The sequence below is a fragment of the Podarcis liolepis genome (genome assembly GCF_965112155.1).
Source record: "Podarcis liolepis genome assembly, chromosome: 4".
NCBI classification, from domain to species: domain Eukaryota; kingdom Metazoa; phylum Chordata; class Lepidosauria; order Squamata; family Lacertidae; genus Podarcis; species Podarcis liolepis.
The window spans coordinates 43,467,650-43,495,069 of NC_139558.1; the positions used below are offsets into that span (position 1 = coordinate 43,467,650).

The 27,420-nt window shown below is 40.6% G+C and overlaps 1 long non-coding RNA gene across 1 annotated transcript in view; it reads right to left on the reverse strand.

The window, feature by feature from the left end:
* Window positions 1-27,420, reverse strand: part of LOC310706401 — a 303,174-nt gene that overhangs the window by 254,189 nt on the left and 21,565 nt on the right. The window contains exon 2 of the long non-coding RNA XR_014525837.1: window positions 22,351-22,392. This is a non-coding gene — a long non-coding RNA (uncharacterized lncRNA). The remainder of the gene's footprint in view (window positions 1-22,350; window positions 22,393-27,420) is intronic.

Sequence of the window (27,420 nt, forward strand, 5' to 3'; positions counted from 1 at the left end):
GACCTCACTTTGCCCATAAAAGGAGCTTCTCCTGGAACCCTGTTCTGACTTGGGGAGACAATTAGCATTGTGCTAAGACACAGGAGATCCTGAGCTGAGGCTCCAATACTTTGGCCACCTCATGAGAATAGAAGACTCCCTGGAAAAGACCCTGATGTTGGGAAAGACGGAGGGCACAAGGAGAAGGGGACGACAGAGGACAAGATGGTTGGACAGTGTTCTCGAAACCACCAGCATGAGTTTGACCAAACTGCAGGAGGCAGTGGAAGACAGGAGTGCCTGGCGTGCTCTGGTCCATGGGGTCACGAAGAGTCGGACACGACTAAACGATTAAACAACAACAATACCCAGAAGAGGGTGAAAGATACCTGAATCACTCCTGTTCACCTTATTATTAATTTCCCGCACAGAGCTGATCCATATCCTAAGTTTGCCATATGCCACCATCTATTTCAATTGTTTTGAGTCTATGCTATACATATTTTGATCTTGGATATCCCCCAGTCTTTCACTTGAGGACTTTTTCCTTGAAAGGAAAATGGGAATGAAAAAGAGATTTGCATTTATTTTGTGGGATTTTATTTGATATAAGGTTCACCTTCCCCCTAGATCAAATTGAAATAGCTGCGCCACTGAAAGTTTTAAATATCATTGTTTTTCCTGGATATCTGAGTTTGTACTGAAATAATGTAGTCCAGTTTTACATATACTGCAAAGTATTTGCCTGCAGTTCCTTATCTGTGAACTGCCTAGAAAATCACCAGCGTGCCCATTTCTTTGTTTGCAGGAGAACATAAGAATATCCTCAAGGTTTAAGATAAGATATAGAACAGGAAAAAAATAAACAGTGGTTCAACTGTTTAGCAATTTTATAAACAATATAACGTCTGGGCACTGCTTTCTGGACTGTGCTACAAAAACACATATGGTGAGCTCTCATGAAAATTTTAGCTAAGTAACCTAATACAGTGGTACCTCGGGTTACATACGCTTCAGGTTACATACGCTTCAGGTTACAGACTCTGCTAACCCAGAAATAGTGCCTCAGGTTAAGAACTTTGCTTCAGGATGAGAACAGAAATTGTGCTCTGGCGGCGCAGCAGCAGCAGGAGGCCCCATTAGCTAAAGTGGTCTTCAGGTTAAGAACAGTTTCAGGTTAATTACGGACCTCCAGAACGAATTAAGTACTTAACCCGAGGTACCACTGTAGCTAAGTGAGATACTGAATTTCTGTGTCTTGGTCTTAAGAGGTCCTACTATATGTACCTTGACCACTTCCACTTGCACAATGGGGCTTCCTTCTCTCACCTTGTGCCCCAAACCCCACTAAAATTTGCTCTGGGGTTAGTTGGAGAACACCAGAAGAGCACATGAGGGGGGAGAGGGAGATCATTCAATTAGGCAAGCTGAATGTTAGTTTTAGCACCATGTTGAATTCCATACCTTGACTAATGTGGAGAGGGTCCCTTTTCTCTGCTTCAGGTAGCAAAATGTTCTCAGGCCCTGGCCACTATAAGAAATCTGGTTGGCAGGAATGTGGGAGAGGACCTTTTCTGTGGCAGCACCCTAGTTATGGAATTCCCTCCCTAGAGAGGTTACAATGACCCTGACCCCTCTCTGTTGACCTTTCGTCAGGCAGCATAAACATGGCCATTCTACTTGGCTTTTACTGAGTTTTAATTTGACATTGAAGTTTTAAACTCTGCACTTCTTGGTTTAAATTCCTTGTTCCAAATCTGCTGCTAGGCCCATTTCACTTGATTACCCATTTTGAGAGGAGACTCATGTTTGTCCATAGAGAAAGAAAGCCTTCACAGTAACACCATTCTCCCTTGTTCCTTAGCATGTGGTTCTCATGCGAGATGTATCTATTGGGAAGTGGCCACGGGGCCAGGCAACATGAAAGCCAATTGTCAATCTTTTCCCATTGAGTCCACAAAAACCTACACTTATTCTGTATAGATGTAGACTGCAAAACCAACATCTAAAATTCTCCCTTCCCTCAGGTAGCTTATTCCTAAGTGGTCCTTTTTGTTTTCTATATCCTATTTCACCAAGGTTCCCTGGCTACATTACTGTCCATGATTTGTCCTGAATCTTAATAAATAAATTGTATATACTTTGGTGAAGCCACACAGGGACAGTGGCTCCCATATCTCATTTGTCTCAGCCTGGTGACATCAAGTCTCATTGAAAGAAGAAAAGGCTTTTTGGAATTTCTTCTTCTGTTACTCATGCAAAACAGCAGGAGAGTGTGTCTTTGCATATTTCCAGATAGCTAATATTGTCCCTGTGGCTAATATTAGTATGGATTTTAGAATTAAAAGCCTGTAATGGTCAGCAGGACTTAGCAAAAATTGGATGCCTACAGTAAATCCATTGGGAGTTCTAAAGTATAATAGTCTATAACCAGGCACGAGTTATAATGAGAGTCATCTGTTTCTGACATTGTTTGCTGTTCCATTTGAGCTTTCATAGAGAGAATGGTGAAGGCAGAAGGGGCTGCAGCTGAGAGGAACATAAATGATTTAGCGCTTGGGGTGTGAGTTATGAAGACACACTTAGCCTGGAGGTTACAGTACATACTGCAGTTCAGAAAAACTGAGGAGAAGAGTGCAGCTCATAAAGGAATGAAATATAATGAAAAGAGGTGACAGATTGATACCTGTTGGTACCACAAAATAACAATTGCTTCTCAGGTGGAAGGTGACACCATGAAATTGACAGGTGCATTAAAAGACAAATCAATACCTGCTATCCAAACAAAGTTCATAAGTCATAGACAAGAAGAAAACACTGACTCAGCAAAATGCTACTCATTTGAGCAAGAAGAATAATCACATTTTAAAAAGAATGGACTAGTTGACCCTTTGGGTCCCTTCCAACTCAATCATCCTATGAGTTTGATCTACCTACCATTCCTCCACATTGGAAGCTAGCTTGTCCAGAAGAAGACTACATTAGAACATTTCAGTCTCATGAGCCTTTAAAAGGTAAAGGGACCCCTGACCATTAGGTCCAGTAGTGACTGACTCTGGGGTTTTGGCGCTCATCTCGCTTTATTGGCCAAGGGAGCCAGTGTACAGCTTCTGGGTCATGTGGCCAGCATGACTAAGCCGCTTCTGGCAAAGCAGAGCAGCGCACGGAAACACTGTTTACCTTCTTGCGGAGCGGTACCTATTTATCTACTTGCACTTTGATGTGCTTTCAAACTGCTAGGTTGGCAGGAGCAGGGACCGAGCAACGGGAGCTCACCCCATCACAGGGATTCGAACCGCCGACCTTCTGATCGGCAAGTCCTAGGCTCTGTGGTTTAACTCACAGTGCCACCCACGTCCCTCCTGCAGTCTAAAATGATACAACGTAGAAGAGCAAAACCAAAGTATTAGAGAAAAACCTGGATAATGATGAAAGAAAACTATTACAAGAAAAGACGGGCCTAGATTTTGTGAAAAAAGTTAAGTATCTGGGAGTGAACTTGTCTGGGAAATATTGAATTTATATAAAGATAACTATGAGAAATTATGGAATGAAATAAATAGAGATCTAGAGATATGGTCAAATTTAAAACTGTCACCTATGGGCTGGATTTCAGTGGTTAAGATGAATGTATTGCCGAAGATGTTATTTCTGTTCCAAGCCCTCCCAATTATAGATAACGTGAAATGTTTTAAAGAATGGCAGAAAGTTCTATCTATCTAGCCCAGAATTAGATATAAATTACTTACAGATTCTAAAGAAAGAGGGGGATTTTCCCTGCCAGATTTGAAAATATACTTTGAAGCAGCTGCACTTTGCTGGATTAAGGAATGGATACTGTGAGATTTCAACCAGCTCCGGCCCATCTGGAGCTGGTACAGGCTCATCTTATCTTGAGCCCAAGCAGAGCGTTGTCCCGCAACGAAAGGATAAGCAGGTATTGTGCTACATGCTGAAGTTTATTTACGAGCTATGCTGAGAGCATACAAACATACATCTTGCCTATGTGAGAGCAGAGAAGCAACTCCTCTCGAAACAAAGAAACCGAGAGAACACTGAAAAACAGGAAACCAGTGTACGTCACATCCAGTCTCCCATTCCAGTGGGAACCCAACAGTAACTCTGACTGTGGAATGTAAACAGTGTCTTGTGACACACAGTTGCTGCACAGTGAGGAAATAGAAACCAACAGATACAATTAGAAGATACTGATGTTTTAGATTTGGAGGGATTTGACAATGTGTTCGGATGGCGTGCATATCTATGGTATGACAAGGTAAAGGCCCATAATGCTTTTAAACACCATGTAATTAGAAAATCTTTGTATAATGTAAATGTATAGATAAAATATAAAGATCTCTTGGAAAGGAAGACACCCAGATGGCTTTCACCAATGGAAGTGAAGGCCCAGAAAAAGTTAAATATGGACACCAAGTGGTTGAGATATTCAGATTTGTTATTGGAGGATAAAGAAGGTTACAAATTAAAACCATTTGACCAAATTAAAGATAAGCTAAATTGGTTACATTATCACCAGATTAATGAATTGCACAAATTATATAAAAATGGTTTTGCTTCAGAAAAATCTAAGTTGGAAACGGAGTTGTTGGATTCCAAAGTTAAAAATCTGTCTAAAATGTATAATTAATTGTTGGAATGGCATACAAAGGATGAGCAAATTAAATCAGGAATGATAGATTGGGCAAGAGATGTGGGACATAATATAATGTTTGAAGATTGGAAAAGGTTGTGGAGGAAGGGGTCAAGTTCACTGCATGTACAATGTTAAAGGAAAATATAATGAAAATGATGTCTAGATGGTACTTGACCCCTGTAAAGTTAGCAAAGATTTATCACAACAGTGATAATCTATGCTGGAAATGTAAAGAAAAGGAGGGTACCTTTTACCATATCTGGTGGACTTGCCCCAAGGTGAAAGACTTCTGGGAAAAGATTTATAATGAACTGAAAAAAATGTTGAAATATACATTTACTAAGAAACCAGAGGCCTTTCTTCTTAGAATAATAGGTTTGGAAATGCCCAAGAAAGATGTTAAATTATTTTTGTATGCCACAACTGCAGCAAGAATTTTATTAGCGAAGAATTGGAAAACACAGTAAGTACCAACAGTGGAAGATTGGCAGATGAAGATGATGGATTTTTCAGAGCTGGCCAACCTGACTGGAAGAGTCTGCGACCAGGAGGAGGAGGAGTACCAGGAAGAATGGAAGAAGTTTAAAGACTACTTAGCGAAATATGTTAAGATAACTTAATTGGAAAAGCTTGCAAATAAATAGATAGGCTTAGGAGTTAAATATGCAAGGATAAGATTTAAGATGTTTAAAGTCAAAGTAGAAAGAATGAAAGATGTTAAGTGACCAAGTTAATTTTTTGAGAAAATCGATTTTGGAAAACCGTTAAAAATGAGATATAATGAAATTCAACCAAGGAGATTTGAGGAAGTCACTTAATAATGTTACCAAGACCTAAACAGGATGTATGTATGTATGTTTGTTTGTGTGTTTTGAACTTGTGAAAACCAATAATTTTTCTTGAAAAAAATAAAATAATATGGTACAACGTAGAAAAGAGTGAGAACTAGACTGAGTCCCAAGAGGGAAGTCATAAACTGGTGTGCCCCTGGATTAGGTCTGAGAACAAGTCATGTTGGTAAGATTAGAAACAAGAAATGTAAGAAACAGGACCATTCAGGGCTGGTTCCGTCCCTAGCCAGAGTAAAGCCACAAGCTCAGGAAGCAGATGCTCTAGGCAGAGGTGGCAGCCCCCTACTCTTTCCTCCTCAGAATACTTGCCCTTTCCCTACAGCCTGTTCTACACCCCTAACCTAGCCTCTTTCCCTCAAGTGAGGTGAGGATACAATTTCATTAGCAGTGTCAAAATAACATCCAACCCGCTAGTTCATCTGGCTTCTGTATGTTGAATGGTAGGAGGAGATCTTGTCCTTTGCATTAGGCAACAAAATTTATTGGGCCAATCCTGGGATCATCGGCCCATCAAGCTCAACTTTGTCTACACTCAGTAGCACACAGTGGGGTAGGATGGCAGAGCTGACCTCAGCTCCTAGCAGCTGGGCCTCTGCTGCATACCAGGAAGGAGGTGGGGAGGTGGCAGGGAGGTTGGTGCAGTGTAAACACAGCAGCACCAGATTGGTTCTGCTGGTGCATCTGCACTGCCCTGATCTCTCTGCCACCTTGCTTGTCCCCTTGTCCTTCCAAATAAGCAGCCGTGACTAAACTGACAGACGATCGAGTGAGCAGCACTGGCTCCCCACACCATCCAAAATTTTCTACACTGTCTTGCTATGACTCCCTGGGTTTCAGGAATGAGTCATCTCACACAGTGAGATAGTAAGCAAGTCACTGGAGATGCAGGTGATGTGTCTAACTGGAAGCGCTTTCTCGGCAGCTGAGTCTGGAATGTAGTGGAGTGGGCTGGGCATGAGGGCAATGAGCATGGTCCATACATGGAAGGACAGTGAGGAGATGTTTTCCTAGTCTAACATAATTTGCTAAAGTCATGTTTCTATAACTGGCTTCCTTGATGTTTTGCATCCAATTAATTTGGCAGGGGAAACAATACACTTCAATCAAAGCTTCTAAAATTACTACACTGTGCTCAGAGGGAACCATTCTCAATTTACAAAAGGACTAACAAAAACCCTTGCAATTATCAGTTGGGGGCAGGGTTGACAATATGATGGCAGCAAATCTACTGATTGTATATGCAGCGTAATCCTATTTTTCAGGGCAGAGGGGTTAATTGAAGAAACAATTAACTGTATTGCTGCCTGATTCAGAAAGTAAATGTATGCTTGTTCAAGGATTTTATTTTGACTTAGAAGGTGAAGCCCTGGGATTTCTCGATTTGAATGGTGTATGGATTGAGAAAAATCCCCCACCCTCGGGTTCTTGATTGCTTTTAAACAAAGCTTTTAATTAGACTTCTTGTTAAGGCACACAATCAGATAGCTCGTTGTTTTGAATTTGTTTACATAAACCTCTGGCACATTATTTATTTTCTACGGATCTTCACGAGTGAAAAGAGAGGAGTGTCACTTACAGCAGAAAAGGGCTCATCTGACAGGCACTGCAGATTTTTCTTTTGTGTAGTCTCTCCCTCCCCATCCCACCTCAAGCCAAGAATCAGACATCTTTGCTGTAGACTGGATATAACAGTACAGCAAAATGCTACAAAATAACCTACACCTTCTCATCCACACATGGGGAAGGGCCTTGGCTCATTAGTAGATCATCTGATTTGCATGCATAAGGTCCCTAGGGCTGGGCAAGGCTCCTGTCTGAAACCCTGGAGAGGTGCTGCCAGTCAGTGTAAGAATACTAAGGTAGATAGTCTGATCAGTATAACACTGAATTATCTAAAATTACTTAACAATAAAGGATACTCTCATGTCAGGGCAGGTTCAGAAAGGCAACTTATTTTCATGGTATGTGGGTAAACATCTATTCCGTTTATTACTACCTGGATGTACCAGATAGATTACCAATGACAAAGAGCCAACATCTCTGAATAGCTCAGTTGGTTAGAGCATGGTGCTGATAACACCAAGGTTGCAGGTCTGATCCCTGTATGGGACAGCTGCATATCCCTGCATTGCAGGGGGTTGGACTAGATGATCCTCAGGGTCCCTTCCAACTCTATGGAGTTCAGAGACCTGTGGCCTCCAAATGTTCCTGGACTACAGCTCCCATCACCCTGACCTTTAGCCATGCTGTCTGGGACTCCTGAGAGGTGGAGTCCAGCAATAGCTTGAGGTCCACAGTTTCCCCATCTCTGGTGAAGTAGAAGGGTCTTCACAGATAGCTGCAAGCACCACAACCCTTTCCACAAAAAGGCATGATTGGTGGCAAACCAGGAGTTTGTGCAGGCTCTGCTGCACTGTAATGTTTAGAAATCCGCTCTGTCTTTTTTGAGAAGTTGTACAATACCAGAATCATACCATAGTAGTTCCCACACACCACAGCTCTGACATATGGAGATCTGGGCTAGTTCTAAACCAGATTAGACTCACCCATGTTTCACCCAAGCCCTATTTGGCCATTTCCCCTCACATGATTCCAGTCAGATCAGGGAGAAAAGCAGAAGTGCATTTGTTTTCCCCTTCCCATCTAACGTGCTCCAAATTTATTTTCTACAGATCTTCGTGAGTGAAAAGAGAGGAGTGAGAGGAAGAGTGGCAAGGGTCTTCCCCCCTTGGGTCTTGCCCCCTCTGTCGTTTTCCAGCAGTCAGACCCTGCAGCCACCCACATATTAGTGCTGAACTTCTGGTGCAATTAAATAAAGAAATTCCTGTTGGGAGTGTAACTTTTAAGGAACCTATGCTGAAAATGTGACATTTTTGCTATCTTGCACTGAAACAACAGTGACAACACAACAGGCTTAATTTAAGGTCGATGTCACAATAACCCAGCCTTTTTAGTTACCATGAAAGATGAAGCTATAAATAAGTCCGGTATTATTTCAATGCATCCCTTGCAAAAACACCAAAAGCAACTGGTGGGTGGGGAAATGGCTCTAGAGGAGAATGAAAGATTACTTTTGTGACTTTCCGTCAACCCGCTATAAAGCTAGCCTGATGAATAGAGTCAGAAATAGAGAGGAACAACATTTCACTACCATCTACCCTTCTGCGATAAGCCAGCCTCACTGACATAGGTCAAAACCAAGGGTACTCGCCAAGATGCAAATGTAGATAAGATGTCATTTATTACACAAGGGTGGTGCCTATTGAAAAAACAACAATTACAACAACAACACCTGATAGACTGATAAGAAGCACTTTTAGCAGGAAACTCTGAGCATTGCAATGGTTGCAGACAGAAATCTCTGAGGTCTTTCAAAATGAACTGGTGAAGCTGCATTCTTGCTGTTGAGGCTGATGGCAAACTTATTTAATTTTTAGACAGGTGTCACAGTTGAATTAAATGGTGCTCTGCATACAATATATTGGTTTAAAACAGCGACACATGAGAGTCAGACAACGAGGAATATAGGTGCACTTCTTTAAAGTGGATGCAAACTAAACTGCTCCTATGGAGTCAGGTGAATCAAGCCACACAATACAAAATGTGCCAGATACGGCTAACATGTGGGCCAACATCCAAACAACAACAGTAACAACAACAGGTGTAGGGACTTGGAAACTCACCCAGAAATACATGCAATCATTGCTAGTCAATGTCTCTTGTACCCCATGCCATTTCCCACCAATATCCACTCTATATGGCTTAAATCCAGACTAGGTTAGTTGAACTTGGGTCCCACAGACATTAATGGGACATGTTAATTATCACTTAAGTTCCAGGCTAAGCTAAGTTACACAAGCATTGTCCTGTATATTCATAAAACAACTCAGTGCTTTTCTACATTTCTGTTTTTAGATACTCCTTCTACTGCACAGACTCATATTTGGTTAATTTTAAAGAAGGAAGTGGGGTAGAAATAATAAAACAAAAATTAAATGATCAAACATTTCAGGACGGAGTTTTAGTTCAGGTCTTAGCATAGGTGGTGCATCAGTCCCACTTGCTGGGTCTTATCATTGCTCAGAGTGACCTAGACCATACCTTAAGCAACTTGTGCATTACAAGGGGAGATTATTGAGGGAAGCCGTAGTAGGCTACTTCTTTTCCAGAAAACTTGTCAGCCATGACTGATCTTCTCATTGAGGAACCTCTTGATAAAGTCAGGGAGATGAGCTAATAGTAAATAAGCATTATGCCATTCTGACATGCAACATATATTTCAATGCTATGTAGAGGAAGCGTATTTATTTTTCAGTGGGACCTCTTTTGGTTTCAGTGAGGCAACTGCATTTCTCATAGGGCTGTAAATTAACTGCAGCACTTCAACTGCTTCTAGAGTGTCAACATTTGCCGTTAATACAGGCTTGCTGCAGTATTAATACAGCAGAAGGTGGCAGCATGCTGCATTTACTGAAATGCTATTTAGAGAAAACAGACATCGCACATGCATCCATACACTTAAAACAGCACTAAACTTAACACCATGTGGATGTCCATAAGGCAAAATATATTCTACAGGGTGGGAAGGCTAGTTTAATTTGCATGTCCCTGTTTAAGCATCTAAGTTCTGGTAAATTCTATTTGCAGTTCCTAACAAAATAACATTTTGAATCAAGAAGTGGCGATTAAGAGCTTTATTAGACTACAATGGAGTGGACGTTTAAGAAGGACTTCTACAAATCCTCTACAAATATGAAAGCCACTCAGATATTACAGTGATATTCCACAAAACTGTGGAATTGCTGCTTCTTCTTTAATAGAAGAAAAAGCAAAATTGCTTCTTCTTCTTTAATAGAACAGAACACTGGTCCTCAGAGTTTCATGAAAGTCAGAAAATTGTTGTAGTCTTCAAGTCAAACACTCCAGTGATGAAGCAATAGCCTCTTAAAACCTCAGCTATCTATGATTAGATGTTTCAATGACAGGGAGAGAAGACCTAAGGCTAAAACAGTGAATGGTGCTGTAGTCCAATGCCAAGAAGAGAACAAGGTTTTGTAATCAAATAGACTATCCCTTGGATTAAATTCTTCTTCTGACATTGGGCTGTATCCAGTCATGCCCTTCCATTAAAGGAAGACCTTTCAAACCAGTGAGTGGAGGTTTCCTAGAATGGATGTTCAATTCAATTCAATTTTTGCTGATCCTTCTTCCTTCCATACCACCCTGTGCTACTGGCCTACAAAGAGCTGGTAGAAAAGCAAGACTGAAATCCTAAACATATTTATTTGGGGTAAGGCTCACTGAACCCAGCAGAATTTACTTTTGAATAGGCATGCTTAGGACAGTGCTGTAAATTTAGTATTAGTAAATTTAGTATTGTAAAAGTGATATAATTGCCCCCCTTTCTCTTTCTTCTACTTATCTCTTTAAAATTCTGTTAGCATCCAGGAAAAATATTCCTGTGATAAATGTAAACAACTCTGTTCCCTTCAGGCTATACCTCTGTTATTTTCTTGAAAGAGGATTTTATTTTTTATTTGCTGGAAGCCAGCAAACGGCACAGATTGACTGATAATGGGAAATTCTGTAATCCCAGCACTGATAATATTTGAATGTTTTGTGTTTAATAACTATAGTTTTAAAATTAGCATTCCAAACTAATTTTGTCTGTAAACTGGATGAAGCATTTAAGAATAAGCCTTGAACAATTTTAGAAACATATATGAGCTCTGTAATTTTTAGATTCATTTGGCTGAAATCCTATACCCAATTACCTGGGAGTAAGGCCCATTGGACCCAACAAGACTTACTTCAGAAGTGACACCTATAAGTTTGTACTGTTAATAAAGAATTCCCAAAATGCAATTCAGGAACAGCAGGTTTGTGTTCACTATTTACCAGTGGGTTATCAGATTGTTTTCAATAGGGGTTGAGTACATAAGAGTCCATTGGTGAAACTGTTTTGAAAAATGTTTTGGAAAAATCGCAGGAGGGGATTACAATTAGGAAACTGTTTGAAGCACATTATACTTTCCCTAAGGTAGCATGTGAGAGATTTTGCTCCCCAAAGAGTCTACTTGCACCAATTTATATCTACCATGAGGTTTGCCTAAAGTCACCCAAGCAAGTTTTTGTAATACGTCCATCGCTTTTGCTATTCCTTTGCATAGGCTACATAGTTTTTAAATCCAATGGAAACTGTTAGCTTTTTCCAATAACTGGGAAGGCTTTTGAGCTGAATTGTTGCAGAACAATGTTTATCTTAGGACAAGCAGGTGGTTGATGGCATCTGGAGGAGAAAGCCATTTCTCACCTCCATAGAGCAGATCTCAGTGCCGATACTCCGCTGTTCCTATAAATAAATTTCTCCCTTTGGGAGAAAAGAGGATATCAGTCAAGATCAGCTGCACAAATCCGAGATTTGAATTCCCTCCTCTCTTTTGGTTTCAGTGCAAAACTGCTCTGGAGATTTTGCTGTAAATGGAACTTAGGCTTCTTATCAAAGAAAGCCAAACATCAGCTTTAAGTAACTCCTAGGAGCTTGGTTAACTAGTTTACAACCGGGCCATGTTAAGGAGGAGAGGGTGGAGATGGGCAAAGGACCTGCCTCTTCTCAATGGAATCTCACAAAAGTCACCACTGTATCCACACACCTTGCTCTGGGCTGATACCTGGGGCTCCATCTTGTATTACTCAAGGAACCAGATTTGGCCCAGGAACTTCTAGCTGATGATCCCTGCTGTAGGATGTAATTGTTATTATGCTGCCTCTAATCAAACACCTTTTAACTTCATAACATAATGTGCCAATAATTCAGATCTCCTTGATTAAGCAAGGCATCCGATAAGAGGTCTTTAAACACTGCATTTATTAACTCCCTGGATATGTTGAGATTTAAAACTGCAGTTCTTATTGAACAGTATAACCATTTCAGGAAGGAGAGTTTTTGTAGCACTAAATCTTTATGATAAATACAGTACCTAACAGACCTAATAATTGCAGACTGTACTAATTACCTTAAGGAGCTACACTCCAATAATGTACTGAGTAGACAACAAGTCTTCCAGCTTTAGGCCTCTTCTCATTAAGTCAAATTAGTATGATGAATGGAGAAGGTTATTTGGTTACGTCCACAGTTGACAGAGCTTGTTTATCACAAAGGGGGGTAGAGTTTAGCAGAAAAATAAAGAATAACTAAGAATTATGTTCCATTTTCAAGCAAAGAAAGCAAAACTGTATACAAGGCATAATTTCACTTCCAGTTACAACTGGGATCTCCCAAGGTTCTTCCATCACAACAAATCATGAATTAGGATTTCTACTTGTCTATAAGAAAATGCCCTTGAAAGGGTGCTCTGTAAGGCGCCCAGGTCTGAAGAGATTTAGAGTGAAGCTGAAACATATAGTCATTCTGTGTAAAGTCACCCTTGGTATTAAAAGCCTTTGACTGGCTCTCTGGTGATTTGGTAGTACTTGTGGAACAGTGTTCAGAGAAAGTACTTGGAACATGTTAAGAACTCTTGAAGCGCTGATTTTAGTTACCAAGCCCAATTAGGAACACAGACTGAAAAACATGATTGAGGACATCTCAATGAAACAAAACCCTCCTTCTTCTTCCTCCTCCTCTTCTTCTTTTTCTTAACTTCCCCTACATGTTCTTCTCTTTTCATATTCCCAGTCCTCCATTACACCTACAGTCTGCTTTCAACAAAGAATTAGACCCTCCAGGGATGGACAAGGTAGATATTATTTTCGCATACAGGCCTGAATCTGAAGAGTTTTGGAGTGGAACTGAAATACAAGAATTCAGAAGAAAAGATGCTATTGTCCTGGCTCCCACCCAACACACACAGGTGGAAGGGCACTTACCTAGAAGCAAGCAGGATGCCTTTATTCAGGTAAGTTATGGTACAAGCTCAGCAGCTAACACAGCACTCAGGAGAAACAATTAAGGAGTGAAGTGCAGAACTGGATGCAAGTGCCAAAGAGGTCCCAATAAGTTTCCCTGCTCTTCCTGTCAAGGTTTTAAAGACAAAGCGTGATGTGCTCACTCATGAGACTCTCTTGCCTTGTAGGAATATTAATATTGCAAGCTCACAATCCATCGGGGCAGGTGGGCCTGCTCACATCTGTGAAGGAACGACATGGGTTTTGGCAACAAGTTTGCGCTCTCCTGAGAGTTGAGAGTTGTTCGGAGACCCAAATTCCCTTCACAGAGCTACAATTCCCAAAGTGATTTAACATGTTGGGCTTCCCCACCCACGAGGCAAGGTGAGGTGACTGCCTCAGACAGCAGAATCTACAGGAGGAGCAGCTCCCAATGTAGATATGTATGCCCCTGCCCTTGTTCCTGATGTAGATCTTCACTCACCCCATCTTACCTGGTGGGGAGGGTGCCATTTTGTGGTTTGCCTCGGGTGTCAAAATGTCTTGGACTAGCCCTGTTAACAAGCAATCCGCTCTTCCCAGAGAACTCTGGAAATTGAAGTTCTGTGAGGGGAACAGGGGCCAACTCTCAGCACTCCTAACCACAGTCCCCGGGTGCACTCCCCCCACACTCCTCTTCCTCCGCCAGTGGGTATCAAAACCAGAAGCTATGGGTTTTTCAAGTACTGATTTTAAATGGAGAAATAAGCAAGCCAATGTAATATGTTAAAGACTAGATTTACTCAGGAGCATCTGCTGTCATAGGTCAGAGATGTGTGGGCCCAGTGGCATAGCCATTCTGGTCCTCTCACCAGTGCATTCACAAAGCCTTGTTCTTGTCTTTACCTGAATCCTGCCAGGCGGCTATTGCCATGATCCTCCTCACTGACCAAATCATTCCCATATTTATGGAATGGAGCACAATATTACTATTGTGTTATCCACATTCACTATGGCACTTCCAATCCTATAAATGTTCACTCACAGGCAAGGCATCGCCCCTGACTGGTGGGCAACAGTAGGATGTCCATCATTTTTATGCCCTTTCTGTATTGACTGGTTATTTGTTTAATTATCTTCTCTCCCCTCAGGCCAAGCGTACATCAGATACGGGTGCCATTCTGCCAGTGTAGCAACAGTACCTCTCCTGTCCTGGCATGATATGAGCATAGGATATGCACAGAAAGGTGCATAGCCTTTTTCGTATATCCACAGGCCTAACAGTTCACATTATTATGAGCATTGTTATAAGCTCATCTTTAAACAATGATTCCCCACCCCAGCGCAATGGGGAATTTGACTTCTAGCAAGAGGTTATCATCCCTTTACATCAAAAGAGAAAGGTAATTTATTCTTGTCAGTTGCCTTCAAGTAGCATGTCATTAAAATGATACCTTTATTGCACACATTCATTTACATGACATCTTAAGTCATATCCATCTGTCAGATGAAACAGATAAAAGAACTAGCTGTCCTTCAAAAGGACCCTCTTTTTTTACTATTCATAAAGTTCTGTCAAAAATCTTTTTTATTATGAGGATGTCCAACCTATCAATGGAACGGCCACTCCCCAACCCCCAACAATTTCTTTTTTAACAGACTCTTGTCAAAAAATGAAAGCCTCATCTGAAGGGAAGGTCTGGACTAGGATTACCAGCCAAAGACGACCAGCATAGCGGCAGACACAAGCACTCCCTTTAATGTACTCCCCAAGGATGGCTTCAGGTAGAATTTGTGTGTGTGATGCATTCCATAAGAGTCTGGAATCTCAGTAGCAAGCCATTTTATCTTCAGAAGCTAGAAATAAAAGCAGCATGATTTGCAATGGCCAGAGAACTTGTTCATTTGTGAGATGCCTAACAAGTCTAAATAGTTTTAAACTGCAATTATAATCCTAATTATATGTGGACAAGCATAGTGCAGTTTTGTGTGTCCCAATAAGTGGGCTGTGGGCACTTTGTGCAGTAGTGGCTGGTGTTGTGGGGTGAAGCCATGAACCCACTATCTCAGTACTGGCAATCACTACAGATTGGCTCCACTGGTGTGTTTATATGGCCTTGGCCTTGCCACCATCCCACCCTGTGCATGTAGATAAGCAAAATACATACATTTTTACACACACTTTCCCCAACATATGCATTTTTCTGCAAATGTTTTGGCTGAAAAACTGCAAAATTCACAGTGCTGGACATTCTGAAGGATAACCCTGTTTCAGTTCATATACTGATTTGGAAGATACAAATTAGGTGTGCATTAAGAAGTGTGACCTGAAATACATTTCTTTCTCATCCCTAGACATCACACACAGCTCTGTCCTCTGGAGACTTGCCACAACTCTCTATCACATACCATATGCCCCCGAGGTGCCCACTCTGCCAAATTATAGAGCTGCCCCTGGAGAACCAGCTCTCCTGCCCATGGATAGTCCCTTACAAGTTCTTAGAAGTGCCCCCAGCCCTCAATATTCCCATTAGTTCAGGAGATATGGGACTGGGCCATCTGTTTCAAGAGATGGCTTCTGCTTGTGCCCTAGGAATTACTATTCTGGGCAAACGAGTAGTCCATTTGATTCAACATTTTGTCTGTCAGGCATTGCCTTAGAAAAGGTTCCCACAACTGAGCCTTCTCATTAGATGTCCTCTTATGTTACAGCAGCCTAAGGGGCCAACAAAGCATATTTTAAAACAATACAGCCTCTTACAAGTCCTGCATGTGTCCTCCGGATATTGCAATGGTGCTGATTTGCCTGCAGTCATTCAGGAGAATGGTGGAAATTCCAGTAACCTAAGAGAATACACTATTACTGATATTATTTCCTGTAAGGGTTGATGATTCATTAGCTGCAAAAGTTCCTTAATCTCACAAATGGCTAAATAGCCTCAAGAACATGTTCCCATGCCAAGGATCAGCTTTATCAGGACAGCACAACTTCAACTTAATGCTTCATTTCTATCTTTACTGCAATCTTAAGCAGCTGCCAGCTTATTCTAGCCACCTTCTGTACAGTAAGAGCAGACTTCTATTTAGGCAAGAATTTATCAGCCAGGCAGAGAGCATTTGATTTACATTGCTCTAGAGGTAAGAGGAGTATGGGTTGGAGGGAATGTTTGTCTCTATTAGTTTTCTTGCTTAGTATGGTCAAGCAAAGTTGCAACCAACCTGCCTGCTTCCAGGCAGAAGCAAGGAGGATTTTGCTTTTTGAGAGAGGGGGAGCAAAGTGGGGGCATAGTCCAGCCAAAGTCAAGCACTTAAAAGTTCTATTAATTGGGAGAATTGAGCAGCCCCATTTCTCTCCCTTTTAATGCAGTTGCTTGTCTTCACAATTTCTCCTACAAGCCAGTCAGCTCTGCTCAGTATTCTGCTGTAAACTGGAACTGAATCCTATGTGCTAAGGCTTAGTCTGCTGCAAAATGTTGTGTGTGTGTGCGCGCACGTGTGTGTGTGTGTGTGTGTGTGTGCGTGTGTGTGTGTGTGTGTGTGTGTGTGTGTGTGTGTGTAACAGAATCCTAAGTATGGGGGTCAGGAAATATCACAAAGAGAATCAGAGGGGGCAAAGTGTGTTTATTCCAAATATGATGTTATGATTGTTAAAAAGGAAAAGACTAGTAAGATGGGAAACTATGGGCAACCTGGACTATATACACCTTGTAAGAACCTGTATAATGTCAAAAATAATTTAATTGACCTATGGAAACATTACATTGCTCACTTCGCAGTATGTTGATTGCAAATAATTGGGGTCTATCCTTTCCTTACCATTTCCTTCTGTTTCCTGTGCTTTTCCAACCCCTTGTTTGTTTATATATGACTTTATCTATTTCTGCCTTTTACTCAGATGTATTTATGTTCAGATTGAAACTGAATTAAGAAATTAGAGAAGAATAATGGGATGGATGTCAGCAACTCTGCCCCCTCTTCCCCTCCTGCCAAAAATGTTGAACAATTTCCATGATACTTGATACCAGCAGCAGCTGCCCAGAGGACTCCCCAGGAGAAGGGAGAGGAGAGAGGAGGCTGAGGGAACACTCCACAAGGGAAGGTGTTTGAAAAATGGTGAGAGGCTGCCAGCTCTGCAGACAAGGGGTGACATAACTGGGCTCCTGAGCCACTGGGTTGCCGCAGAAAGAATGTAGCTGGTCAAGGGAGCTGTGGATTCAAAAAGGTTGAAAACCTCTAATTTACACCACTGTTGCCCATCAGTAGTACTACCCCACTACAGCAAACCTGCCTGCTCTAAGTATTCCTCATTCCATCTATTCTTTACCCTATTGACATTGAAAAGGCAATTATGCAAGAGCAGTGAATGTATAGAGGTGGCTTCTTTAATCATCTTGAAGGATCCTAAGTGGGAAGAAAAACAATTGCTGTCCTTATGCAGTGCTGGATGGGCATTGAAAGTATTTGGTGTCGACGCCTTGAACATATTCAGAGATATTTTAAGGTGCGGTATAGATTTCTGTTGTGGTTTTTATAAAAAAATGGACATTTTAAAATTATGTTGCTCAAAGTTAGTTTTGTCTCAATTTAAGCGGCTCCGCATAATCATAACAAATCTTATTGGAAGGCCTATATGTAGAAACACAAAAGGGACTGCGTTTAAGTCATCTTTATAAATGTCTTGCCTAAGCAGTGTTTATCATGCACTCCAACTTTATACAATGCTGATAAAATGACTTATGGCAGCTTTAAATCTGGTCAGGTTGGGCTGCACTTTGCAAGCTGCAGGTACTGCAGAACACACGCTTGAAATTGTCTGGAACAGAGATATAAGTGGCACTTTTATGTACCATTGGCACAAGAAGGTGAAATATTTTTGCCTTACTAACCACAACAGGGAATGTTTATCTGAGGGCCAAATTAAAATAAACACTGAGCTGGATATAACTCTGGTTTCCTCAGGTCACTAACACCCCTTTACAAGAGGCAGTTGCAATCTGCCTCAGAAGACTTGGGAAAAAGAAAAAAGGAGCGGGGTTTCAAACCTTTCCCCCTTTACTGGCTTTCTGCATAAAATTGCCCCCAGCTGTTTTTCCTCCATGGGGAAAAAAGACACAAATACCTAGTTTTGTGTTCTTTAAAAAATGAAGGGGGGGATGTGCACAGCTTTGACTGCATTTCAATATATATTCACAGGCAAGTCCCACTGAATTCCCTGTGGAACACCCTCCCATCAGATGTCAATGAGATAAAGAACTACACAACTTTTAGAAGACATCTGAGGGCAGCCTTGTATTGGGAAGTTTTTAATGTTTGACATTTTATTATGCTCTTATGTGTTGGACGCTGCCGAGAGTGGCTGGGGCAACCCAGCTAGATGGGCGGGGTATAAATAATAAAATTATTATTATTACCATCATCATTAGGGGGTTACTGCTGCATAGATAGGCAGCAAATATATTCATAAGAAACCACACATCGACCATTGTACAAACCACCGGCAGAAAAAAGAGGCAATGAAGATGTTGCTAATTCCAGTTGGATTTGGTTTTGTAAGGGCTGCTTTACTGTTATTCCCAGTAGATCTAAGCAAATTTGTTGAATTTATTAAGCAGGGATGGACAGACCAGTCTATTTTTGCTCCATGTGAGTTTCACAAACTATTCACTCAGATGTCCATTCTGTCCTGTCTTCCCATTAATTGAGGGGTTTTTTCCCCTTAAAAAATGCTGCCAGTGTATGCATTTCTAAACATATTTTCCCCTAAAATGCATTTTTTCTCTCCACATGCATGTTTGTGTTTGTTTTTGTTTGTGTTGTTTGTGTGTGTTTTTCTCCACATGCATGTTTGTGTTTGTCTTACAAAATTTGGGGAAATGCTAAATCTAAAGAGATAATTCAGTTCTGATCCATGTATTAGTCCTGGAGGTGCAGATGAAGTCAGTTCACGTAACACAACAACCAAGTGAAACTCTCTTCCATCCCTAATAAAAAGGAGCAACACTTGATAGGCATCACATCAATTTAACCTCATGTAAAACACTGGATAGTCACTGAATATGTCTATTCCATAAGAAACATACAGCTTCCACACTAATTTATTCAGCCCATTTATAGACCGCTTATAACTCACAGATCTCATAGCAGTTTACAATAAGGAAAATTCCGTCGCATAATCAAAATACAGTAATGCGCAATTTCAAATGAATGACATTTTAAAAAATCCAAACACATAAGGGATTTTCAAAGGTAACCATCAAAATGTTATCTATTCCTAGAGTTAAAAAAGAAGTACTGTAATTTTTTACCCTTTCCTCATGTGAAAGGCTGTGGACTCTTCCTGATGAGCTGTGCCTCATTATTTCACGTTTTATTTGGGTCCAGACAGTTTTGCCACTACCTTTGTGTAATCAGCCTGGGTTTTCCCATTCCTAGCGATTATCCCACACTCTCCACTACTGTAGAAAATTCTAGTTTTAACAAAATAATTTAACAGTACCAGAAAGTCCACAGATGTGGAATTTCTCATCACTATTCCCTTTTTTAAAAAGTTCCTTCTGCCTGATTCTTTCTACATGATTAATTACTTATTCATTCCACTAATGCTAATATGGTTGGTCCCAAATTATAGGGGTGTGTGTGTGTGTGTGTGTATGTGTGTGTGTATGTGTGTGTGTTCAAGTACTCTGGTTGCAAACACAGGAGGAATTTCCATTTCAGATCAGGCAAAAAATCAATTTATTTGTTTTAGCACAGAAAATGCACACCCCCAAAGGGAAAGTCACTCTGCATAAGCTCCTTTACTATCTCATGTTGGGAAGTGAGCACAACTTCTGGAAATGATTTAATAAAGAATTGCACTAGTGCGGTAACTTTGTTGCAATTCCAGATGCACCAAAAATGGAAAAGTAAAAATGATACAGCATGAAGAGCCCTCTGCCTGAAAGAGTGCGATATATTACTTGGTGATGGTACCCCTGGCTTTACTCCTAAAGGCAGAAAATGCCACTAATGTTATTTCTGACCCCTTTGCCCTCTGATCCAACTGAAGTACATGAAAACTGCCCACACTTCCTCTATTTTGACTCACATTTAAATACAATTTGCTACAAAAATGTGATTCACGATTAGGAAGCAACTTGATGTCAAGTCAAACCAATGATACATCTAGCTCTATGTTGTTTACATAGATAGGCAAGCACTGCTGAGATAGAAGCCTCTTCCAACCCTGTCCAGGGATACCAGGTATTAACATGGGGGCCTCTAGTATGCAAAGTGTGTGCTAGAGCACTGAACTACAACTCCTTCAGCCAGTTAAGCACGTTCAGGACGCATCTATTTCAATAGGAGAGATTTAGATAGGTGCTTTGCTGCCTAATCCTAATGCAGTGCTAGGCATGCCTCGTTGATTTCAATGGCCTAAAACATGCTTAGCTCGACAATGTGTTGGGTTGTAACTCTCCCACTGAAAGCATATTAATGGAACTTCAAAACAGCAATACATTTCTTAAAAGTGGCAATAATCTAAAACTACATGAGATGAGGCATTAGATGTACCAGTACTTTCAGAGAATCAATCTCTGGAGAACATGGGCTTTAATTGCTTAACTTGAGCTTTAATTTCTTTGCAAACCAGCAATTTTTTACAAAATGAGAATATTAAATCCTAATGGTGATCATTTTAATTGAACTGATAATTATAATTTCCTCCCCTTTGTAATCTGCTTAATTGGATTCCTAGTTAAGGAGCTGGGATATTGTGCGACTGTTATTGTAGAATAGGGTTTTCTTACCCCTGTATTTGCCATTGGTCATGCTGAACTGGCATGAACCCCATTATCTTTTCCATCTTGTGTAGTTTTTAAGCAATGATTGGAAGAAGGGTGTTTTTTTCGTTAAATGGGCCATAATGATCCATAGCTCTGGGTCCATGTAACTTGGCTAATTGTAAAGGCTAATTGCCCATTAACCTTTACAATATAGCACTGGCATTCTGCCATTTATTTTTTTTAGTAACTGGTCTCTCATAGTATACTAAAATGGAACTATACAGGAAAGGAGTCATCTACAAAGGCTTATTGTGGTGATTAGCATGTCAGAGTAACGCTGAATGGATCCAGATTCAAATCCCCCACTCAGCCCAAAATGTATTCAAAATGCCCCTGAAGTCTCTCTCTTGACTTCCTAGGTCATGCTGAAGCTGTTTCCGAGGCCATAGTTAATGCTTGTGTCACTCTACATTTTTCCCTGGTTTCTTATCCACACAAAGGGTGGGGATAATTCTTGGGCAGCTGAAGAAATGGATCCTGCTGCAGATATCATGATGGGTCTTTGATCTCCCTGGAACCCTCCACCTCTGCCTGGCAGTAGCTTCACTGCTGTGCTTTCTTTAGTATAGTAAATACCTCTTTAGTTTGTTCCTGATGCTGCTAGTATTTTCGTTTTTGCAATAGATTTCATTCCTCCCGCTCAGGTACCCATAAAAATGTCATAACCTGCAAGAGCTGACATCAGTTGGCACTAACACATTCTTTTAAACACTGCACTGATGACACTACAGTGTTTTTCATGACAGCTTAGGCAATGAACATTTTTCAGCAGCTGTACACTGCCATGATTCAAATGTGAAATGAAAGTTGCGCAATATGGTCTCCAGAAAGTAAAGTAACTCTTATCCAGTGTATGGTGTGTACTCCACATTGCCCTCCCCTTAACTGATAGTCCTGTTTGGGAAATCTTTTTACACAAAATCCTTGTAGTGCTGCTACAAGCTGGACCACAATGACTTCACCAATCATTGTTACATTGCGACCCTTTTGCCCGTTTCTGTAAGTCATTGCCTTTATTATTTATTCATTCATTTCTGAAGCACTATTTAACCCAAGGGTTCCTAGGGAGGTATGGAATATTCAAGATAAAATACAACATATGAGCAAAAAGCATTAAATATCATAAAAACTTTACCAATGACCACATTTTAAAAAAGAAACCAATAGAACTCACCAGCAGCAGACCCACAGCTCTCAGCTTATTAGTCTCCAAAACCTGAAGAAAAAGGGACATCTTCAGTTTGTTTATTTTTATTCATTTGCAAAAATTTGTGCTGGTTGCTGACCTGGTCATAGCCTTTCAAATTTTCCCCAATTCAGGAAAAATTCAGGAGTAATCAATATCAGGAGAAAAAAAATCTCATAAGACCCAAAAACTCATAACACTGTTGAATGACTAATCAGTTTAATCAAACGATCTGCTCGAATATTCTGTGCGGCATGTTTTGCTGGACAAATGGCAAATATCTCCATCACTCTCTTTGACATACTATAAACAAAACATTTAAGAGATTTGCTTACAGGAAAAAAACTGACAAAAGAACACATGCTTGTGTGTGAATATCAAAATAAACGAGGACCTTTTCTGGATTCAAGCTATTCATATGAATCATTTTTGATGGATAACAACTCTTGGTTATAAATTCAATTCGGCTCTGTACTGAGGAAACATCAACTCTGCTTGATTATAGCGGCATGCACTTGTCCCCTTGCAACTACAGTAACTAGTGGAAAGGGTGACATAGAATTCAAGAATTTATTACGAGCTTTGTATCCTAAATGGCTCTGTGGGCCAACTAAGAGCAGGGAGCTTACTGCTGATCTGAAATATAGATAACTGAAAAGTGTTTAGACTTGGTACACTTGCTCATGGATGAACCATAAAATGGATGGTGATGGGGGGGGCCAGGGATATTAAATCACTATGGATAAGACTCCCTAAAGTAGTAGATATCCCAGATTTATTTTTACAGTGCAAATTGAAGGATACCATGCCTGATCCCTTTTCACCCCAATCAGCAGTATCTTTTGGGATCTTCTCACTGCAATAACCTTTGGAATGTTAAAAATATTCATGTCCATGTCCATAAAAATATTCATGAATTTGCATAGGTAGATGATAAGTTGCTGGTGCTGCAACATTTGTGATGCAGTAACTATGAGTTTCTCATGAAAAAATGACTGGATTCTGAACAGCTTTTTTCAAAAACAGACATCACCATTTGAAAACAGAAATAGACAACATGCATTGGTTGCATAATTTGTTTTTTTTTTTTAATGAAACATCTTTGGACCAGTTCTCACAGTCACATTTTGCTCTCTGAATGGACAGTCCCAGTGATCCTGAGCAGAAGCACCGTTTTCTCAAGATACCTGAGTGGGCTAACACAACGTCCTGACATCACACATGCATGATGTTACGAGTAGCCAGGCACAGAGCAGAATGCCCTCTTAACATTGAGGGGGCCAGCCACCTCAAAAAATACATTGGGTGGTGGTGGGGGGTGAAACTGCCTCATCCTGCTTTAAAATTAATACCAGCATAGAACTACTATCTTCCCAGCCCTCATTTCATGATCACACCTTAGCCCGTTCCCCACACCCAATTCTGCTGATGGCCCAAAACTAGCCAACTTCTCCTTTTTCATGTCTTAATATGACAGATCCACATCCTGTCTCCATGTCCGATCTAAAACTGCAACCTTGAGTCATGTCCTGTCAGGTACCCAATTTCCCACTAGCCTTTACCATTTTATCTAAGCATTGGTGATGCTACAGATATCAGCTCTGTGATGCTGGTAAGATATTAGTAATTTTGCTTATGCCCTCATCCCGGCAACTGATTCACAGTGTCTGCCTTTCGGAAAACTTTTCTATTTCTTCTCCTTCCCGTTCAGTTCCGTTAAATCCATCAGCAATTCTATTTAAATGTAAAACATTTCAAGCAACCTTATAATAGTAAGAAAACCTGAACCTTTCAGCTCATAATACTATTCAGAAGTAGTAAGTTTAAAAGCCTTACATTCTCCCTCGGTAACTGGCAGTGACTAACAGCTTGGGCAAAACACATCAGCTGAGCAGCTCCACCCTCGCCACTCTGCCGGCTGCTACCGGCAACAAGTCCCTTATGTCTGCAGTAGATTTGTATATAACTCCTCTGGGCTCAGTTGTGGACATTGTTAATATTGGATCAAAACCGAGATAGCATTTGTCTCATTCGTGTATGATAACAGTCATTTTCTTACTTTTTGCATAATGCATTTTGCTGATGCATTATGTAAAAGGAAACCTCCTGGGTGGCTCTTCGCCTTTACCACTTAAAGCCTTGAGTCTGAGAAATTTCTGACCAAAAACAATTGGATAGTAAAACTGAGAATTGAAAAGGAGCTTCCAGATCTGATTATATTGGAGCTTAAATCCCTGGCAGAATCTTATCAGCATCCAGGTCTGTCTCAGGGCTAATCACGTACAATTAATACTTTCACTGTATATTTTTGGACACCAGGATAATTTGTGGAAATAGTCCCATGCTGGGAATTCATAACATGGAGTGCAGTCCTTAGCTATAATTTTTGAGTGTCTCTCTTACTTCATGCTTTGACATACCACAACAGATATCCTGTTTTGTCTTTGAAGGTGGCTTAAAATGTATTGCATGGATTCCATTTCAAATCTGAGAGTACTATTGGAAAGATAGAGGAGAAGGGTAAATGTTATTAGGGACATATTAATGCATTGGTAACAGAGGCCTGGGCTTTGTGTTACAAGAAAAGCTTTGTTGCGGTTATGAGTGAGAAGATGCTCTTGAAAGACATTGCAAACCGGCTCCTGAAAGGCTTGTGAAACAATACATAAACTAGCTTTAACTCAGACTCTAGCTGCTACCCTAAAGATAGAAAGCTATCAAAATTTAAGTGGATGATATAATTCCACTTTCCACCCTGCCTTGATTTAATTCCCCCTGTTTAGCCTGGGATGCTGGCTGCAAACTTAACTTTTGCAAAAATCACAATAAAAGATGGGCGAGCTCCTCCTTATTCCCTGTGGAGAGGTAAGCCTGCCTGTCAGTCATTGTGACATCTGCTGTGCTAATAGCAAGTACCTTCTCAGTTGATGCACTTGATAGTGAGCAGCCCAGGAAGAAGACAGCTACAGCAGGATGCTTGAAAAAGTGCAAGACACAAAATCCCTCAAGCTGGCAGCACTGTTGATATTCTGTGCTGGCAGACACAGAGGTTGCGGTGAGATAACCTTCTGTCATCTCTGTGGTTCTCAGCAATGATTTTAACTCTCACAGTGAATAAAGAACACTGAGAACTCAATGTATTCTAGAAAGAGGGTACAAAATATTTAGGGATGAAACAAATGATGGTGCACATTTTGCAAATCTAAATGAGCCAATAGTTAAATTCAGCTTCCTGAACTTATTTTATCGTGGAATGCATAACTTGATGCTCCACTTCAATATTATCTACATCTGTTAGATGTAGACCTCCAGAGGTCACACATTTTTTGCTGCATTAATTTCTGATATATTAGTAACACCTATTAGGTCTGTTTCATTTGCACAATTTATCAACACACTCCCAACACCCTTATCTCTTGGTCACTAGGGAAAATATTGAATGAACTGGACCATGAAGGACTCTTCTGGTTACTTCTTTCCAAAATAGCCATCAGAATTTATCTGCAGATTTAAAAATTCCTAATTATCTAGTTTGTGTCTAAAGTCAGTCTCAAGCATTAGGAAGTATCCACCGTTCCATTTTTATTTCTGAACTTTGTTAAATATTTGGTGCATTAACCATGTTCAGTTCCTGTGTGTCAACCATGTTTGGTTCCTTTGCTTCCTTTACACCTTTACCCCACTCTGCATTTATGATTTGCAGGTCCTAGGAGTGGGGGAAATATGACTCAGATTGCATTTAAGGCTGCATGTATTCAATTCTCGCTTTTGGAACCATCCTTCAAAGCCATCCTTCAAAATTTGCACATTTCTTAATTTTGCAATGCAGCTCTCCAGCCAACTAATGTAAAGTGCATATAAACGCACATATTACTGAAAATAGCAGGCTAAACTGTACTATATTAGGGGAAATGCCAGTATTTCCTTTACAGCATTGGCAAAAGCTGAATTAGGCTTGCCTTTTAGCAAAATGTCTTCCATCTAGCCAGTCTTGAACATCTTATAAAATACAATTTTCCAATCTGCATATTATTTTAAGAAGTACTGTATCAAATGTCATAGCATATATACTTTGTGTATCAAAGTACCATAGATCTACACATTTTCCTTGCCCAGAAATCCAATTATCTAATATTTATAGGGGAGCTGAATTTTGCAGTGTCAACCAAACCTAAACATTTCTCTCTCCATCTATCACCTACCGTTTTCAATATCTTTCCCATCTTTAGCAGGCTGCAATGGGTTTGTAAACTTTCCCTACTGAGATCCATAGGCCCTCTGAACTTCTGTGAATTATATGCCATGATGTATAGCAGCCGATTGTGTTAGGCAAAGTGTGGAATACACTTTTGATGGGGAAGCCTCAAGATAACTTTGACTATTAGCACTCTTGCCCCATGCACAAGATAAAGCGATTCTCTACATGCAGGAGGTCCCAGGTGCAGTCTGTACCATTCACCAGGTAGGGGTGGGAAGGACTCCTCTCTGAAACCCTCAAAAGCCACTGCCAGACAGTGCTGACACAAGCCTGTGGCTTCCATATGATTCCGGATTGTTACATCCACCAGCCACAGCCTGTATAGCAAATGGTCGAGAATGATCGATAGAAAGCACCAGGTTGGGAATATTCTGAGATTAAAGATGGGCCAGTGGTCTGACCTGATATAAAGCAGCTTCCCATGTTCCATACATTCAAGTCTATATAAATTCAGCAACATGGATCCCATGCAAAGACCTTTCATTCCCAGCTTTAATTCCACTTTCGAGTTTTGTGATCCAACCTTTGGTAGTCAACTGCAGGATTTTTTATCTCTCTGCATTATTCCAAATTCTCTTTCTCCCCGTGTGTGTGTGTGTGTGTGTGAGAGAGAGAGAGAGAGAGAGAGAGAATGAACATTACATTTTCTTCCTTTTTCTCCAGCCGTCCACAGCATGGCTGCCATCATATCACTCTGTCATCCCACCATCTAGCTATGTTTCTGTGTCTGGATTTCACCCATAGCATAACTAAAATGACATTTACTTGCCCATCTTTGCACAGATGTATGCTACTTCTCT